We start from the raw sequence: 18,566 nt of genomic DNA on the forward strand, positions 1-18,566 counted from the left end.
CCTGGGTTCGGCAGTACCTATGGCAGTGTGTGCTCCTCTCTACCCCACAGAGTACACTCCCAAAAACAATGCCTCTTGGAATTCCTTCCTGCTCCTGGATGGGGAGGAGCTGTCACATTCTTTGGTGTCTCTTAAACCATCCAACCATTTTATTGTTCCACTTCCCGCTAAGTTTCTCAAAGATCTCAACTCGGCCATTCTCCCTCTCTGGACCCGGATCATTCAACAATCACTCATACAGGGGAGGATTCCCGACTGCCTTAAGAAGGGGCAAGTAACGCCCATCTCCAAGAAGCCTAATGCAGACTTAGCGGATCCCAATAATTTCCGTCCGATCACCAGCATCATGTCTTTAGCAAATTTGCTTGAGAAATGCGTTCACACACAGCTTTGCAGCCACATCGAGAAATGTCAGCTCCTCGACCGACACCAGTCAGGCTTTAGAATGGGGCACAGTACAGAAACAGCTCTAACTCGCATCGTTGATGACACCTTGAGGGCTCTTGACCAAGACTTCTGATCCTTCTTGACTTGTCCTCTGCTTTTGACATTATCAAACATGATAACTTGATTACTCTTCTTCAACATAGGATGGGGTTATCTGGCCCTGTCTTAAATTGGTTTGCCTCTTTCCTACATAACCGAACCCACAAGAATCAAAGTCAACCAATCTCTGGCTGCCAATACCCCGGCCTCTATTGGGGTACCTCAAGGATCTGTGTCTTGCCCATGCTCTTTAAACTCTTCATGGAACCTCTAACTGCTATCCTGAACTGCGCTAGCATTCAGTACCATATGTACGCAGATGACACTCAACTGTATCTGAAGATCTCCTCTCCAGATGACATTAAAACTCTTAATGGGGTGCTTCAAAAAACTCAACAATGGCTAAAGCATACTCATCTGTCACTAAATACCCTCAAAACAGAATTTCTACTGATTACCCCCGTAACCACTCAGCACCTATGCAAAACTGGATCAAACAACTCTCAGCACTCAACTGCACCCCTCATATGGTGGACTCCGCTTGTTCTTTAGGCATCACCCTGGACAAATTCCTAAACATGCAAGGGCACATCAGTGCCACCATTAGGAGTGCCAATCGTCAGCTCAACATTATTAGGAAAATCAGGCCTTTCCTACCTCCTGAGGACATCCAGTCAGCAGTCCAATCCCTAGTTATCTCACAATTGGAATATGGTTTGGTGACCCTAGATGGGCTTCCTAAGACTAGGTTAGCTCCGCTAAGAGCTACTCTGAATGCCTCTGCCAGACTCATCACGGGTTCAAGAAAGCATGATCATATCACACCTGACTTAATTCAACTTAACTGGCTTTCCATTGAAGCAGGGATCCGCTTCAAGATAGCATGTCTGACACGTAAAGCTATTCACTGCAACACCCCCATTTACCTGGCAAAAAAACCCGAGCTCTCTCGATTCCAATCGGAATTTAAGAAGCTCCAATACTCTACTATTGAAACCTCCTAAATTCTACAAAAAAGAGCGTACAACTGTGCCTTCTCAGGGCAGGCTCCAAGAATTTGGAATGCCCTTCCGCCGGAGATCAGAGCCAACCCCTTGACTGCTTCATTTAAAAAGCAGGTCAAATGGCTACTCTTGAATGAACTTCACCAGCAATAGCCTCTATGACATTTGCTAGTCACTTCCTTCTCTTGCTTGACAATCGTTTTACATTGTGTTTCGAAATGTATTTTGTTGTCCTTTTGACATAGTGCTTTGCTAAAACTTCATGGCGCCTACTAGTAGGGCTGTTACCTGTTGATCACTTGCTACTTCATCTTCCCCTTGCACCCCCATTTACTTTTTATGTTTTAGGTACTTCTTATGTCTCCTTATTGTATTGTACTCATGCTGTTTCCTCATGTCAACGTTAGTTATTTTGTACAGCGCTCTGATACCCCTCTGGGTCTTGTGTGCGCCTTATAATACTTTTCAAATAAAGAAATCAAATAAATAAGGCTGGTACCGGGAACACTGAAAGCCTAACGGAGGTCTCTTCCAGTGCTTGGAATCATACCTTCCACACCGTTTACAGTGTGGGGGGTATGATTCCAACATGTTTGATACTAAACATGATAGGATTTGTTGCAGCCATTTTCGAGATGATCATCATGTGGTCATGCAATGCCCCTCTCTATAGTATATGACTGCTTCACTGACAACCCGGGAGAATAGACTCTGTAGGCTGCAGGGGTGTCCTGCACATGCAGGGGCACCCTCTCACTTAGAACCAAGCACCCTGCCCTCAGGATTGTAAAGGCCTGCTATAGGGGTGACTTATAGGTTTTAAGTGCAGTAACCCTTAGATATAGTAAAGCTATATCTTTAGTAAGTGGTGCATGCACCAACTTACACAGGCTGCAATGGCAGGCCTGTAGTTCCATTTTGAATGGTCTCTCATGGGTGGCATAATGCATGCTTCAGCCCATGGGAGACCTCTGGGGTACCTATGCGCTGGGTACATGGGTACCATATACTAGGGACTGACAAGGGTACCCAAGTATTCAGTCTGGGATGTACTTAGGTACTGAACACAACAGTTTAGGAAGAAAGCTGATAGACTGGGGTCCTGATTAGCAGGATCCCAGTCAGACTAGTCATAAACAGCATCACATCAAGCAAAAGGTGGGGGTTACTATAAGAGGCAGATCCTACTTTCCTACAATGCACTTCCCCACTATCCATCAAAGAGCCCTAACATTACTGCCCCCTGGAAATAACTGGTCATCCTTTCCTCCAACCCCTGAAATATCCTTCAATCCCTACCTCCGAACTATATCAAGCATCTATCCCACCCACTTTTTGCATATTTCTACCCTGTATGCATAGTGTTTTTCCTGTATATTCGTTGTAAATGTTGCCTATGTTGATGTGCAATCTTGGTAAAGCGTTATGATACCCTCGGATCAAGATTGCACTATATAAGACTAAAAAAATAAAAGGTACGTGTCCTAGGGAAGAATTCTCAAGTAGCATTGAACTGTTGCTTGGAAGATGAGTGGACGGCAGCCCAAACTGTTTCAGACAGGCACTCTAGAAAGGTAGGTATCTAGGCTCAATGTACACTGCTGACCAGAAACCTGACTGCAGCGAAAGTGTCCTCGGCTGTCTAATGTGCAGACCCTGGGGCAGTTCCATCGACAAGTAAACTGGCAAGGCCTTAACTTTGATGCAGGGAAAAATATTTTTTGTGACATGCAGTATATGCAAGAAGAGGACACTGCATAAAGTGCATGATATTGAAGCGTGCTAAGCATACTCCTCAGACAGTTCACACTAATTGGTACAGTGATTAAAAAACAGAAGTAGAAAGTCTCAAAGATTCTATGGTCCTGCATATAGACCTCACCATGTTCTAACAGTAGATGCAGTTAACCTGATGTGACAAGTAACAGACACACATTTCAGTTTCTTATCATTAAACATAACAATCAGCCAGCATTTAGTAGGCTTGTGTGAAACGTGTAAATGCACCTCACTGATTCCCAACTAATTAAGGCTGCATTTAGAATCACATCCATCTAAACAAGTGCTGAATTTTACTGATCATTGAAATGTATAGGAAATCAGTAACTTTTCAGCTTATTCTCGAGCTTTGAGCTTGTGCTAACACATTATGCTAAGTCAAAAGATATATATTGTCTCAGTGAAAGAATCATTGCCACTCATCAGTCTTAGAAGGCCTATAAGCCATTTCTCCATACTCTATGAAGCATATTTGTACAATGTGGAAGATTATTTACAAATGGAGAAAGTTCAAGATAGTTGCAATCTACCCAGAAGTGGGCATCCAGGAATATTCACTGCATGTTCGTGTATTATGCATCACATAAAGAGGGGCAGGGAATGAACAGAATTCCGAGTCTTAAAGGACGGGGGCTTTCAAGTACAGCCTTTCCACACTTGGCTCTCAGGGTAGAGAGGGAGAGCAGTCAAAGGCTTCTCAGAGAGGTAGTGTGTGGTCAGAAATCAATAGCTGAACAACAGACACAATAGATCACTGTCCAGCCCAGTGCTTGTCTTTTAAGTAAAATAAAGTACTTTTAATTTCACAGCAGTACAGAATACTACACAACCAGATAAATGTAAGACTACAAAGTAAAATGATCTCAGCCACAGGCTTCTAATGAAGGGCTACACCATTTATGGTGCCCGACTCCCTGCCATAAGGTGTCCACAATTTCTGTTTTTTGACATCCCTGCAAGTCAAATTTTGGCAAGATTCTCTACTGTAGCAAATTGTAGGTCAGTCCAGGTAGTTCTTAGCCCACAGTGTCTCAACTATACGTACAACTTCCTATTGTGGCTTTTTATTGTTCATGTTACAGTCTTTCAATTTCTAGAAACTGTGCCTCACATTAACCTTCTCAGAGACGAGGCATGGCTGTCCCTGGAGGGTGCACGTGTCCGCGTACACCCCAACGTCTTCTGAGGCATTGTTCAACCATGGAGACAGTTCCCCTCCTCTCTCTCAGACCTCTGCAGTTATCAGTGTGCAAGCCAGTCTGGCGGATGCCCATCTTCTGCGGTTGCTGCCCCAGGTGGGTCTGGCGGTACTCTCATTCAGCAGATGCAGCCTCCAGAACATATTGGGGAGTGCTTGTCTTCGACAGTTGTGACCTCTTGGCCAGGACAGATCTGCTTCAGTGGTGACAGCTTCCCTATTGTTTTACTGTAAGTCGCAGTGAGAGAAACAGTCATTCAGGCTGCACGGGTGCCAATTGGCATATTTTTGCTTGGTTGAGAGTTTCTTCACATGGTTCACCAGAAGAACCATGTGTTGGGTGACCAGGTGACCATTCACAACACAGGTCAGTTTCGTTATTGCTCCCACTTGACAGCCAAATTCTTCTGGTTGTTCCAGACACCAGAAACATAGAAGGGCTTCTCCTTGATTAAAGCCTCTCTATGTGCAGGCTCGGGTACCCTCCTTCTCTCCTTGAGCAGACAGGCAGATGTCCAAGTGTTTTTTTTTTCTTTCGTTTTGTTTAGCTGTTCCCACTTGCCAGCCATCATCTGGTTATTCCACACACTAGTAACATGGAAGGGCTTCTCCTTCTGGACAGGCTCTCCTTGTGCAGGGCCAGGTACTCCTTCTCTCCCTGAGGATAAGGGACGACTTCCAAGTGCTAGGCAAACATACAGCATCGCCAACAAGTTTCACAAGATTCAGATGATATTCCTTCACCTCTAAGGGACTGACTACCAAGCAGACAACAGCCCTGGTCTCACAGCAGCTCTTTGAGTACCCCGGGGAACACTCCATTCCCTGGTCAATCTGAACTTGGAACTGGAACACAGTAGGGTGGCTTGGTTCCCACTTTTGTACTTATTTTCCAGACAACGGATGTGGAGCCACTGTCTAAAGTCCTGGGACAGGTTTGAAGTGGGTACCATTAAAATAAAATGTTCAGGCTGTTGTGCAGCGCAGCATTTGAGGATCGCAATGGCTCTCCTATATATAGTTATGTTATAAGGTTTTGTATAGAGCTCGAATACCCGAAGATGTCTTGGCACTGTATTGAGAAAGGGCGAGTAACTGAGAGGACCAAGGCCCAACTATTGGTTGAAGAGCCATGTTTTAATGCTTTCCTGAAATGCAGAAGGTTATGCGAATTTTTCAGATCAAAGGGAAGAGAATTCCACTATTTTGCAGTATAAACCACAAGGCTTTTTCTGCCCCAGCGGAACCACTATGAATGAGGAGCGTAAAGGTCTTGGAGGGATGTACCAGTGAAATTGCTGAATAAGGGATGCATGGCCAGTGTTGTGTAATGCCTATAAGGTGAAACATAGAGCCTTAAACGTGATCCTCTTTTTTAAAGGCAGCCAATAAAATTGGTCCAATGCTGTGGGTGCAGAGTGGAATTTGGTGATCCCAAGCACAACTATGCAAAATAAGGCCACAGTGAAGTGTTAAGACGTTACACCTGGCTATCATCAGCCTTCCGGGAGTAGCATCCAGGGACAGATAAAAGGGCAGGTCCTACCTAGAAACTTACCCACCTTTTACAACAAAATGTGCTGGCTTGCCCCCTCTCCCCTACAATCATACAAATAGCAGTGCCCAGGATAATATAATCAGCAAGTACTTGCAAAACCATCCTCTCAGAATTTCAATGGGCAGCCTTGTCTCAATTCTCTGTCACTTCAGTGTCTCTATCTCCACTCTCTATCTTCAGGAATGTAAGCAATGCATGGCTATTGTCTTGGAGAAATTGTATCCATCCGCCATCTTGTGCCAAGTTAAACCATGGGCCATCCAAAACAGTTGATGTGGAAATACCCCTTTATAAAGTAATGGCTGATTTATGCAAGTTAGATGACAATTGTGTCATCTGATTCATCTCCATTACATACCCCCTAAAATTCTAAGTAGCAGTGTTTTGTTCTGATCAAACTACCGCTCTTAGGGCCATCTGGGGGAATATCAAGATAAGATCACCACAGTTCTTCCGGTAGGAGTTTCCAGAATCTTGTGTTTGGCAGGAGAATACCTCACTTCAAGTTTTTGATTTCTCACTTGCAGAAGATCAAGGAGGTGTGATTTGCTCTTAGTTTCTCTCTGGTCTTTTTGCATTTTCATGCAAACATTATAGGCCTACTTTCCCAGAATGTCCTCTACCTCAAAAAAGATGATGCTAGACAGTGGATGTATTTTTATTTTTTTGGGAGAGAACTGCGTTCGATCTTAAGTTTATTTTTTTCCAGAAGCACACTTGGGGGAATATTGAAAATGCATGTGCTTTGTAGGCTTGTTAAAAAAGTTACTTTATATAATCATTCCCCTTTGCAAATATACATTTATAAGGAATTTAAGCTACACTTGACCATTATGATAAATTAATCTTGACGAACCCCTTACGCCAAAATGTAACCTGCCAGATGTGAAGTGATTAGAGGTGGATGAACCAATGTTGCCGAATGAGAAATAGGCAAAATTGCATATAGAGGAATGTGAGTTACTAAGACTGGAAAATGTATTCTGCAGATAATTTCTAAGTCATTGCTCACATTGTGGGGCCTTTTTTTCTACCATTGTAGCGGAAGCAGATTTCAAAGAATTGGGGAGGGAGTTAGGGGATTTGGGCCCACATGTTGCAGAATAAAAACTGTATTTCTTCCTGCACTGGTAAAGCACGCTCCCGAGAGGGACACCTTTATTTAGAGTGGGAAGCCGCCAGTGCCAGTGTGTGAAGCCCCCAGTGCCAAGGGCAGTACATTGATAGGCACCCTGTCATATTTTGTAATATTCCAGCCTCACTCTACTAAATCACCAAATATATAGTTAACATGCATATTTTGTGCCTTTGCATTTTTAGTCATGTTGCAAAAAGTTGTTTATATTGAAGAGAAATGTTAAACTAAAAAATATGTCTCCTGTGTAGAGACCCTGCAGCACCCAGGCCCTCCTCGGAGATATGTCTCGTTTACAAAATGTTTGTAAAATGTATTTTCGCATGGTGCCCCCTGAAGGCACACCCAGTGCACTCTTATGTTGGGTGACCCCGGGTCGCAAGTAATGGCTGCAAGCTAATTGATCGAGAAAGGCTTGTCGGACTGGGCCCCTTGGAGTCCTCCCTTCGCATTCCTAAATTCTGTGAAGGAGGCAGCTTTTGCTCGCGCAGGGGTGGAGGGAGGGGGGAGGGTGCCTCTCCGAGTGCAGATGATACGCAGTTTCCTTGTGGTAAGCTTTGCTTCTCTCTCCTCCCATTCTCACTAAGCGCTCCTTAACCAGGACACTGGCAGCTCAAAAGCATGGGAGAAAGCAAAAAACATAAAAAATACGATTTCGGTTTTTTTATTGACCCGATTGAACAAATTGCCTAGTCTGACAGCGGGGAGCTTATGGAAATTTCTATTGCAACTTTAGCAAAGTGCACAGCTGCAGAAAGTGGGCCCCGAGATTGACAGGCAAATAAGCCGGCTCATTGAAAGAGAGAGGCCTCTGTTTGTCAGGCTTTCAGCGGGCGGGCGAGTTTGGAACAACCTGCAGGCGGCACGTGAGGCCGGGGACAGACCTGAAAACAGACTCCCTCCGAGCAACTGGTCCTCTGCGCGGCGCGGTGAGTCGAACCCTCCGATGCTCGCTACGCACCCTGACCTATTGTTGCGCGGTGGCGGCACCGGCGACAGACGCACTGCCGCGCTTTGCTCTGTTTACATTTCTGGGGGTGGTTGGTGGGTTCCCCGGGTCGTCGCACTCGGGCGCGCGCAGCGGGTGCCGTTTAAAAGTGGATCTCCTCGGGAACATGGGGCTGCGACGAGCCTCGGTTCCCCCGCAGCGGCCCCGCCGCCGCCCTTATCTGGGAGCGCTGGCCGCCGGCAGCATGAAGCGAGCTTTGTGCTCGAATTCTTGGCAAGGCGAGGGGTCAGGGCCTGGGAGCTATCTGCCTGCCAGCAAGACTTATTGCTGTTTAAAAAAATGCCTAAAAATAGAATAAAGGGCCCAATTATCTTATTCTGCCCTTAAAAGCACACAAATAAAATTGTTTATGATCCATTATTGCCTTCCAATGTATGTAATCGTGTAAGGTTTAATTGAGAACAGTAAACCTAGCCACTTATTTTATTGAGAACGTGAATAATTTATGTTTTCCTGATTTCTTCTTAGTATCCCTTTTTTCGAAAGCAGGTCCATGTACAACATTCTTCACGCGTGTGTTTATGCCTGGGGGCTGAGGGAGGCGAACGTAAACTTATTTCTCGTGCAAATCGCATATGCTGCAGGAAGATTAAACACTTGGAAAAGGTGCGCTTTTTTTGTTGCCAGTAAAGCGCATTTTTAATCTTGCTTTTTGTAAACCTCGTGCATCCGGGCCGGTGCGTGGTACCTTAGGGGGCACTAAAAAAATGTGGGACATATTTAAAAACACTAATCAGAGTACATTTGGAACAACTCGTTTCTCTGTCAGTATATGATATGAAAATCATATGAAATGGAATTTAAAGTGGCAGCGCTGAATAAAAAAATGATTTAGTGGCATTGTATTCATACATATCTGAAATATCGGCTGTTCTTGTTCCACATGAATATATACATTTAGAATGTTTGGGTAGAAGCTGGTGAAGTTTTCACTTCACTTCATATTATATTGTCTTGTCAGCTTTGCAGAGAAAGTATATTTATAGTGTGACTGCAACAGCACTGTGTGCATGTTAAGAAGCAGGCGCAGACATGTTTTCCGGGGTTATTTTAAGTTCTTATTGCCACTTGTTTTGGTACCTCGGATTTGGATGGTCCGTGACTTATTTTTATAAGCAGTGGTCTCATTATAAATGCTAAAAGCTGTTTTTGGGGGTTTCATTGTTTTCAGAACACGTTTGTTATTTATTGGGCAAGTAGTGTTAAAATACAACTGCGAATGTACAAAATCAACAGTAGAGATGTTTTAGTCAAGATGGGTCTGATGTAGGAAGAAAAAGAGATCATGCATTTTATGTTTTTGAAAAAGAGTGTTTATGCGAGGGTTCCCTGAGGGCTGCTTAAGGTCGGGCTGAGGTTAACCTTTGCTGGGCCCCTTTCTAAGTTATCAGCTGTTTTTCTCTAAAGGCAGCCGCTTGTTCCTCAAATACGTGTTACAGAAATATAGTTCTGTAAATTAAGTACATTTGTTATTTACTGCTTATTTGTAACTCTACTGAAGAACTCACTCAGAACTAGATTTCTACGCCAGGCCACATCATTTCCTAGAAGTTTAAACACTGCAAGTTTCAGTAATAGTGCTCTGTTGTTGTTACCAATGCTTATCGTCCCAAGTACCAATGGAATTCAGAGTTTTCAAACATAGGTTGATTTTATTTAATACCATTTTGAACGTGTGCAAGATTGCTTTGCCATGCCCTGCACTCGACTCCAGGTTTAGGGACGTGCTGGAAAACGTTTTGCTTTCTCCATTTTACAAAAGTGTAATTGTTACCATAAAAACTATGTTCTATATGGAGGGCCACTAAAATTATGCGACACTGCGGTGTAGTGTTTTCAGCATATTTATGGATTTGCTTTATCTACCACATAATCTATCATCAGATGCTTAATCTGCCGATGTTACCAAAAATGAAATGTTTTTAAATCAAACTGATCAAAAGTTACTTTAAATGTTGCAACTGCAACACATGCTACCGCTCAGTGAAGGCCCTACGCACAGGTTGCTTGGTCATCTCTCAGTTAGTTATTGCAGTATCTAGCTGTTAAACTGCTACTAATGAGGTGCAACATTTTCTGAGACAGTGTTACCATGTGTAAAAATGACAAAATAGTGATAATGAAGTAATACTACCACAAACTGTGCCACTTTATGCCACATAATTTGTATTTTGTTGCCACATAATTTAGTCAACTGTGCTGAATAATTTGGTCCTACCCTGTCGCATAGTTCCAGTGACCCTATAGCTATGTGTCCTTGTCCTGATATGTCTGGCCTCCATGCTTTTTAGTCAGTTGTTTAATATTAGGCGTGAGTTTATTTGTAAAAATAATGTCCTACGGTGATTATTTTTTTGGGGGGGTCTGCATGGTTTACCCATCCATATGCAGTGATAATTAAAGTAAGACAACACATATGTATGTGAATGTTACTTATTAAAGCACCCAAATGTTCAGTATGCATAATCAATTGATAACCTATTAGGACTGTGAAGAGAGGGCTCAAAGAGGCCAATCCAAGTCCAGTAACTTGGAATAAGACCCTTTCAGGACCACTCGCATAGAAATTCAAAACTTTTTCTATTAAAACGTCTGTGTCCGCAGTTGGCCCAAGGTCTCTTGGGAGTAATATTATTGAATTCCCAAGCGTACAGGCTCTATTAGTTCTTTAGAAGGCAGATACATCATAACTTTGCTTTACCTGGTTGCCTCAACTGTGTTTTCACTGAGTTGAGGCCTATGACTTAGGGCCCCATTGGCAGGACGTTTTGGACACCTTGGTTGATATTAAATGAGCTGTAAATGTTATCTGTGCTCCGATTGAGAGAATAAGGACTGGTGGGCAATTCCTGGCACAGACATTTATCATCAATGAAAATTCATCGGTTGGTTGATTGTCCTCAATTTTAATTATGGAAAAGAGGTGGACAAATGGGTGGTTTAGCGGATGGTTACATGGCTAGCCATTGGCAATGTTGGGGAGCCTCATTCACCATGTAAGGATGTTGGGGCATCAACAAACTTTGTTATTGGCCTGGGCCACATTAAAAACGCACTTGAAGTTATTCGAAAAAAGTTTTGGCAGGTGTGAATATAGGGTGCAGAAGAACTGAGAACCCCCCCCCCCCATATTTTCAGGAGGCTTGGGGGTAGAGAGAAGCTTCTCAACATGAAATCATGTTAGCAAGCACTTTTTGTTCTACCCGAAAAACTGTGAATTATGTGCCAGCAAGCAATCTGTCAGATTATCACCAGAGGAAATCGGGGTGTTCCTGTAAATCTACGATCCTTGAAGATTTCCAAAAGCATTCCATGGGATTTTGTGAAACCCACAAAATACCCGAGCCAACACCAGTTAAGGATGTACAGATCTCTTTATCTGTGCCCGATCTCACAAGCATTACTTGGTTTCTAGTGCCTAGATGTTCCAAGTACTTTTGGCAAATGTTCATAGTGTGGAAGAAGTCAGCTAGGGATTCTCTTAGTCATTGAGTGCCCCATGTGAAATATGTCCCTCTTGTCCTTAAAATGCTGAACTGCAGTAGTTCAGGCAAAAAAAAAAAAATACTTTGGGGTCTTTATGTATTTGAAAAGCTAATTTGTCTATTTGCCTTTCTCAATTTACAAACAATGTTGCAAGGCATATTCCCCTTTGGTTTGATATTTTATTGGACTTTGATTTGGAACGTTTGGTTGTCACTCAGTGTTGTACAACAAACCCAAGGAAATATGGTTTTGAAGAATGAGATGAACATTCTTGGTGGTATTCACTGCATGCAAATCTTCTATATTAAATGTTTAAAAATTTGGAATAAGTGGTTATTTTGTTTGTACAAGGATTGATGGCTTTCAATAGAAACAAATCACGCATTGTTGAGCATCCGATTTACATTTAAAATGCATTATTATAGAAGCATACCAAGATCTTGCCGCGTTGAGATGTGAAGGCCTTTTTTAAATTATATTTTGCTTCACCGTAGTTACAAAAGAGTTTCACAAAAAAACATTCACAGTAGGCATTTGGGTCCCTAGTGTACACCAAGGTGCATTAATATAAAGAGAAGCAGGTGTAAACGTAAGGCGTTTAACTGTTTGTCAAATTACATTTTAAGAAGGCAACTAGCAGAATTTACTATATAATGAATCTGGAGTTTTGTAATAATAGACAAATGTATATGTAAAAATATGGATTCTAAACAGCCACTTCTCCTTCTAAATAAATGAAGTGCTCTGCAATTTGATTCCTCGGCTGTATGTAGGCGTAAGGATGCTGCAGTTGAAAGGGGCACGGGGGAGGTGGTTCCCGCTACAAAATATGTAATCGCTTCTGCGTGCTTGGCTCTGATCTATCCAGCTGTGTAGAAAAAGTAGCAACCATGAGACGTTCTCGGCCACTCGGCTCGTTCTTTTTTATTGCAAACGGGATTTTACGTATTTCAGCAAACCCTCGCGGAAGGGAATTCGGAATTTACATACTCAAAATGGCGCGCGCACCCTGGAGCATCAGAACAAGTGGAACTGATGTGATGTAATTCAAGTAATGAACAAAAACATTGTGCCAAATTGGAGGGCTTGTCTAGCAGAAGACGAGAGAGCGTGTCTTCGGGAACCGGATGACATGATATGGAAGAAAACTCTCGTACCGACAAACTCGCTGATAGGTTATGTGGAGCTCGCGCACCCACATGGATTTGGAATGCACACAGCACCCCTCCCCAACAAAACATTGTCTATGGCAAAGCATGTTTAGCCAACATGCACCCACAAACATTGAATTAGAAATGACAACAAATAGCTGAAATAAACACAAACTTCATAGCAAAGCAGAAAGGGTGTAAGCCTACATACACATTTGTGGGATTTCTAGTTAAACATAAAACAGAGCCCTAACGATGATGGGTGTTTTTTACCACTAGCTGAGCGAGGCTTCAGGGTTTATTACTGGGCTCTTCAGAGGGATAAAATGCTGAATCGACCCTGCCAGGATTTAAATTTGTGTGACACGAAGATCGTGCACAGACCTCAAAAGCCAGCTCTCATTCGACTGTGCTATCGCACCGCCTTCGTCGTTAATAACCGTCTCGCATTTGAAAATGACTGCTTAAAAAACAGGCTGTGGACCGAGCTTCATAGATTACCAACTCTATATGTTGCCAGTGATTCACCTTATTTGAATGATGCTTCTCACATTATTAAATGTGTTTATCTGTCATACAACATCACACAACGTGCTGCCAACAAAGACTGCTAAGGTTAGCCTTCACGATGGAATTCTTGAGCCAGAACAATGTGAATTTCGACAGATCACTCAGTATAAATAGAATCTGATCCACAAAATGGCAGCCTCCAACATGTGATCTCAAGGGCTGCTGGGAATTGTATTTCCAAGATGGCAGTCGAACTTCATATTTTATTTCAGTTCCTTTTGGGGAACATTGATTCTGGCACTGTGCAGTGTCTGCTTGTATGCTAGTCAAGCCACTGGACGAAATGGCATGCTTGTTCCTGGAGAATCTTAATAAGAAACAAGGCTGAAAAAGTTGTAGGACTAAATAAAGTATATATAAATAGGTGAGCTGGTGTTAGTGCATTGAGTACTGCATCTTCTGGTTCATGAAGTGTGCACCCTTACTGGTAATACTGTATTTAGCCGTGGAAGTACCGGTGTCTATGGGATCCTTGACCACCATCCCTAATGTGCATGGAACCTCTATGCTCTGGTAGTCCCCATGTGCATGAGGTCAGGGCAGGCATCAGCTCTATGAGTGGGAGCTCGGGGAGTGGGGCAAGTCCTGGAGTGCCATTTCTGACAACAAAGACCCCTCACTCTTCCTATAATATACATCAAGGTAATCATGTATACAAATAGATATTTGCTCAGAGAGTTGGATACAGTGAAGGCTTGTCCTCTAGATAGGTACTAATGCTTTGTGGGTCTCTCAAGCCACAAAAGGGCACCATCAGGAAACCTGCTACTTAGTGCAGATAGTGTTCTGGCGTGGGACGCTTTTTTTTAATGGGCCGCATTTGGGGAGATGGCGAATTACCTCCTTTTTGTGTGACAGAGCCCCCCCAGAAGCTCCTCCAGTAGTAAGAAAGCTCATCAGAGGCCACTGAAGTTGGAGTTCTGGACTTGAAGATCCAGATAATTAGTGAGTTTATTGGCAGGATGAAAAACAAACTCCTTAAAAGGCATTTCGATTTATAAGTCTGTTGAAGGATATGAAGTATTTGAGGTGCTGTAATACAGGCAATGTTTGAGGCCTTATGTAGGAGGAAAAAAATAATATATACCTAGTCTAAATTATTCAGTCTTTTATTTCTTTCATTGGAAGGCATTACCCTAATGAAACAATTTGAAGTGTAGTTATTCACTGCCGTTAAAAACAAAACGTGTTTCTCAGTGATGTGGCATCATCATGGGAGATGGCCTCTAACCCCAAACTTTCATCTCAGCCAATTTTAATCCAAACCAGGAGAACCAATAGAAAGTCTTTGCTGGTCTAGTACCTCCCACAGTCCTCGGGAAACCAGAAGGAATCAGAGGAATGATGAATAACACATGGCTTCCTCTGTTCCTTGTGGCCCAGGTGATGCTGTACTGTCTCTACCCTCCCATACCCCTGGCTCATGTATAGACCTGCGAGAGAAAGCAGATCTCTGCTACACTGCTCAGCTACTCCGAGAAAGTTGTGACAAGCATTACACCTGCTCTTTGCATCCTAAAAGAGTTAAGAGAGCTCAAATGTCAAACAAGCAGTGGCAAAGCCAATAGGTCTGGTGTTGGGCACCATCCCTTTGGCAATTCTTGTTTTGTCATGGTTTTTGCAAAACCTTATTGTTTGGGGAGCTTCCGGGCCATCATCAATATAAACAAAAACATTGGCTAAAGGCAAAACATTTGTTTTGGTCTCAAAAAACAAGCATTGCCATAATACTCCCTGATACTGAAGGATGCTTTTTTGCGCGTTGATGTGCTCCTTGTGAAGTGGCAGCAATCCGTAACTCATAGTGAAAACAGCCAATGGCTGAGGTGGACTGACACATTGCCCCTTGATGCATTCTGGAGTTGGTGGAAATAAAATGTGAATGACAGAACAGCAGACTAATGGATGAAGTTTGTCTGAAAACCCTTACATGTAACTAACTATAGTATACACAAACGTTTAGTAAGATTAAAAGGTCCGGGCTTACACAGACTTAAAAAAGGCAATCAGTCTGGCATTTGCAGTCAGTCTCTTGCCTTTGGGAATGAAGGCGAGAAATACAGAAAGAAGACGAGAAAGGAAATAAGAAAGAAAGAGGAAGGCTAGAAAGAAGAAAGAAGGAAAGAGGAAGGCAAGAAAGAGAGAAAAATTAAAGAAAGAAGGAAAGAAAGAGCAAGGCGAAAAAGATAGAAGGAAAGAAAAAAAGAAGAATAAAAGAGAAGAGGTAAGAAAAGAAAGTAAGAGGAAGTCAAGAAAAAAGAGAAAGGCAAGAAAGAAGGAAGGAAGGAAAACGGAAAGGAAGAAGGAAGGAAAGAAGATGGAAGACAAGAAAGAAGGAAGGATAAATAGAAGAAAGAAGGAAAGAATGAATGAAAGCAAGAAAGAAAGAAATAGGAAAGAGGAGCAAAAAAGAAAGAATGAAAGAAACAACTAGGAAATAAAGAATAAAAGAAACTGCACAGAATGAAGGAAAGAAGGAAAGAAAAAGGAGCAAAAGAAAGAATGAAAAAGATAGAATGAATGATAGGGTTGCAGAGATAGAACACCCTCATGAAAATATATTCATAGTTCATATGAACTTGTTGTATGGTGTGAACAAATAGCAATCAGATAGTCACATGCCATTTCAAAAGGAATTTACAACAGAATTGATAGGAGACAGAAACTGATAAAGCTGGCCTGTGCCCTGTGCTCTTATTTGGTAAAAAAAAAAGCACCCTGCTATCACACAGAGGTTTTTACAAACAAAGGCAATACTAAAGTATTAATAAAGTGAAAACAAAAACACTGGCCCTGAAGGAAACTACCTTGTGTGTGGAAGTAATTCTTGTGACAAGGCTAAATAAAGTAACTAAAAGTGAAGTTAGCTAGTGGCTGTAGTAGGCTGAAACCATGCCCCATTCTGCAGTTGATGGAAGCAAAATGTGAATGACACAAAAACAGACCAATGAATGAAGAGGTGGCTGAAAGCCCCCTTGTGTAATAAATTATACACATAAGTTTAGTAAAATCATAAGGTCTTGGCTAAGACCAGAACTAAAAAGAAGTGTAATGGAAAGCTAAAGTGAGGTTGAGGGGTGTGGTAGGACAGTCATACTGTAATATTTGGGAAGAGGGTGTTACTATAGTAGATCTTGGAGTGGGATTAGACATCAGGTTTTTTCCCTAGAAAAGGAAGGAAGAAAGCCCAGAAGAAGGACAAAAGTGCATTTGGCTCAAGTATGACTCCCTTCGTCCAGTGCAGTTGATGACTGAGATCAGCTTATGGAGGGCTTCCTCTAGGAGGCCTTACACAACATAACATAGTGCAATGGGTAGGGATTAATATAGGGCAGTTTTCCACATTCTTGGATGTAAGAGTGAAGCCCAAGATATGTATGATGTCACATGCAATGACTCAGTGGGAAACAACCATTGTATTGATACCTGTCCTGTCTGAAATGTTTTATGGATTGGCACCTTTCTTTATTTCTGAGAGACCTTGCTGACCCAATTTCTGAACTGTTGCTGTAGTGAGACCAATGCAGAGAGGCATGTTAAGGATCTGAGATACTTAAACATTTGAGTATGTTCACAGCTTTCTTTGATCGTCAGAGATTGCCTTTCACTTACCTTACATTAAAGAGATTCAGGATAGCCAAATCTACAAAGACCCAGAGTCACCCTTTTAAGATTTTGTGAAAGGGTGGTGAATTATCTCTTGTATTAGCTAGAGCACCAATATCACATTACAACACCCTCTGTTGTATCTTCTCAGAATTGCTCATGTACCTAAAAGGAAGGAAGCCAGTACAACACCTTTAGGCCTTGTTGTTTATGGTCCCGGAGTACGATTCTAAGAATCCATTATTCGGCCATTGTTTGAATTTGGAAATGTTGGTATCTATAGTTGTCCAATATGCACCATTTACGTTGCACTAAGTTCCCACCTGAATATAGGAGGAGGAATATAATATAGTTTAGTTGGAAATAACCTTGTTTTTAGAATACAGAAGTCAGCTAGACAAAGTCACTTTATGCTGTCCATTTTTAATCAAAGGTTTTGTACTCTTTCAACTGGGTTGGAGGCCACAATCCAAGGACGAAGGCCATAGACATATGAAAGTTCCAGGTTGTATACCACCTACCCACTGAAAACCCAGTTGATGCTCCATCCAAGTAGTACTGCTAAGCTTAAGTGTATGTTAGTTGTTTATGACTAGCCCGAGGGCATCACTGACCCTTTCAAACATAGTCCCAGCTGTGCTTCCTCACCCATATGCAGGTATATCGCATGATGGTGGAAACATCTTCTAGAGGCTACATATGCTCATTAAGGATATTATGAAGATTTCTCAGCCATTTTTTCCAATTTAAGTGCACAGCATAATCCATAAGCGGGCCATCCCTGTCACTGTCATTCAACTTTTCATTCTGCCCCACGAAAAATTGTTGCAAACTAAGTCTAAGACATACAAAATATCTGTCATACCAGAACTGTTGACATTTCCTCCTCCACTGCTGCCAATTTATAGTTTATAATATAGCCACAGTAATGACAACCAGTGCTCAGACATTGAGTGAATATATATTTTGGACGGGCTTATTTGTCATTTTTATTAAATTCTTATATAACACTACTAAACTTAAAGCATAGATTGATTTATGGTGAAATATATGTACATATGAACAGCATTAAAATGTAGAGGAACTAATTGACAGTTTTATTTAAGAAAATACAACTTTTGAGTTTATGGAGGATACTATATATGAGAAATAAAGGTTTGATCTATATATAGTCGAAAAATGGTCGAAGGAGAAACAGTAAGTGTGGTCAGCAGTTCATGAGGTTGCACTGAGTTTTATTTTAAGACGTGGGTTTTTAGCAGGTACCTGAAAAATTATGAGATGCAAAATAATTTTTTCAGGGAGACGTAGTCAAGATTGTAGGAGCTGTGTTTGAGAAAACGTTTGCAGAAGTTCCCACTGTTTATTAAAGACAGAATGGTGAGTCTAGGAGTGTTTTTGCTAAAGATGTGGGCACCTGTTTTACGGCAGGTAGTTAGGTTTTTGGAATCTTAAAGCCATAATGATATAGCGTAGTTTCAATGTGATGCAGAATTTAATAATGAGCTAAGGCTAGTCACTCGGTTGTCAGAAATGTGGTCAAATATGCATTGGCTCGAAATGAGACGAGCAGAGGTATGAATG

At 42.1% G+C, this 18,566-nt stretch overlaps 1 long non-coding RNA gene across 7 annotated transcripts in view; it reads left to right on the plus strand.

Annotated features, from left to right (window-relative positions):
• The window catches only part of LOC146805748 (uncharacterized), a 912,995-nt gene that overhangs the window by 247,391 nt on the left and 647,038 nt on the right, over positions 1-18,566 (plus strand). Inside the window, exon 1 of one of the 7 annotated variants that reach the window (XR_014967900.1) lies at positions 7,635-7,710. The exons of 3 other annotated variants lie outside the window; for them this stretch is intronic. This is a non-coding gene — a long non-coding RNA (uncharacterized LOC146805748). Of the gene's footprint in view, positions 1-7,634; positions 8,090-18,566 lie in introns of those variants that run through there. 3 more of the 7 variants (XR_014967896.1, XR_014967897.1, XR_014967903.1) reach the window with 3 other exon arrangements.

The sequence above is a fragment of the Triturus cristatus genome, chromosome 8 (genome assembly GCF_964204655.1).
Source record: "Triturus cristatus chromosome 8, aTriCri1.1, whole genome shotgun sequence".
Classification (NCBI taxonomy): Eukaryota; Metazoa; Chordata; class Amphibia; order Caudata; family Salamandridae; genus Triturus; species Triturus cristatus.